Below are 2,030 nucleotides of genomic sequence, written 5' to 3' on the forward strand. Positions count from 1 at the left end.
TCTGCCTTCGGGATCCTCCAATGAGGAGCGCCGGCAGCCGGCCGCGAGGCCCCATTGGCTGCGGCAACGTTCTAAATTCCACGAGGGCACGCCCACCTCTGCGCGCTCAGTACAGTACGCACTGTTGTAGTTCCCACTTCATAGAAAAATCTGCCTGGCGACTGGGCATGCCCAGCTCAACTAGTAACCCCACAGGCCACAAGATCCTTGAGTTTCATTGTTTTGCCGCTCCCTGTTTGGATTGTATCAGTGTGGGCCTTCCTAGTTAAGAAGAAGAGTAAGAATAGATACATTAACTTTATATTGTAAATATACACATAGCAGACACTGTATATGGTAGCTACCCATAAAGGCTTGTAATGAATCTTATATGATGGAATATAAGATACCTGTAAGAGTGGGAAGGCACTCTGTTCCGGAAAAGTCTGGCAATCTTCAAGGCTCTTAGTTTTCCCCTCTAGGTATCTAGCGACAATAATCCCTACAATTACTCAGCTCTCGTTTTCCGAAACCTGTGATTACAGATTACTCACTAATCCAGCCTATTTCAAACGAGGCTTGAAGTTGAATAAGATATTTGTTATGGAAATTAGAAAAAGAATAAACAAGGTCAGAACAAATTGTTTTATATTTGAAGCATATATTTAAATATACATAATTTAAATATGCATAATTTGGCATTTCTCAAAAGTTCTGGCAGTCTATAGGCATTGCAAAATATTTCTGAATTTATTTTTATGAAATCAGTTTTACCCTGGTACCAAAACCAATGAAAGACTTCAAAAGAAGAACACTGAAACTAATATCCTTCATAAACATAGACACAAAAATCTTGAACAAACAAAATTTTAGTAAATGAAACCCAACAACATTTAAAAGGATACTACAGTGTGACCAGTACAGTTTATCCTGTAAAGTTGGTGTAACATCTGAAATTCATCCAATGTAATTCACCATATTAATAGAATAAAGGAAAAAAACCAATATGATCATTTCAACAGATACAGGAAAAGCACTAGTGAATGGATAAACGAATTGTGGTAAATACATACAATGAAATATTATTCAAAAATAAAAAGAAATAAAATATTCCTCCATGGATGAATGTTAAAAACAAAATCTTGCATGAAAGAAGTCAAATACAAAGGCCATACTGAATAATTTTATACATGCAAATAATAGAAAAAGCAAAATTAGGCAAGATTAGTCTCATAATCATATCAGAAGGCAAGAGTTTACATCATGGGAAAATATATTAAAGCCTTACACTACAAATATGGCCAAATCCACTTTGGTCACAAGGATGTTGCAAATATGTATAAAACAATATCATAAAGTAAATTAATTTTAATGCTTAATTTTTTAATTATTAATTTAAGAATAATGAATTGGTATTCTAGCAAACTCCAGAAGTGGTCAATGACTTTCTTTTCTATAATGTCTTAAAGAATTCATGGATTTTTTATAAATTTGGTGTGCTTTGATCTCTAATCATTATTACTATTTTTTTTTTTGATGTTTGCATTGCCCCAATATGAGAACTTTTTCAAATTAGTGCCTGTGTCCTTTTGACATTATCCCAATTGCATTTGATAGATTCTGTGTCTTCAGACATTCAGTGAATCACAATATACTTAACAGAACTGGGGTAAAACCAGTTATTTGCTTTAGAACTGGGTAGAGACTTTGAGGTTAATAATTTTACTATAAAAATAATATTTGTAATGAAGTTGCCTTGAAAGAGAATTCATTTGCAAGATGCTTGATGGTTAAAAAAAAAAAAAAGCCAGTGAAGACATTTTTAATTAGATATGTGTGGGAAGGAAGCTGGGTAGGGCTTGAAATCTGGGTTGAATTGTTGTTTTTCTTTATGGAGATAAAAAGGTGTCATGATGAAAGTGGGTCTAGGATGAATTTTTTTCTCTCTGCAATGAAAAGTGACTCATGACATTGGCTTTTATAGTTGATATTTTTCAAGGCTAAACATTCAGTCAACAACAACGAGCAATTGTGAATGTTTTTGCTGCACA

Source organism: Rousettus aegyptiacus, unplaced genomic scaffold (assembly GCF_014176215.1).
Source record: "Rousettus aegyptiacus isolate mRouAeg1 unplaced genomic scaffold, mRouAeg1.p scaffold_m13_p_1, whole genome shotgun sequence".
Classification (NCBI taxonomy): Eukaryota; Metazoa; Chordata; class Mammalia; order Chiroptera; family Pteropodidae; genus Rousettus; species Rousettus aegyptiacus.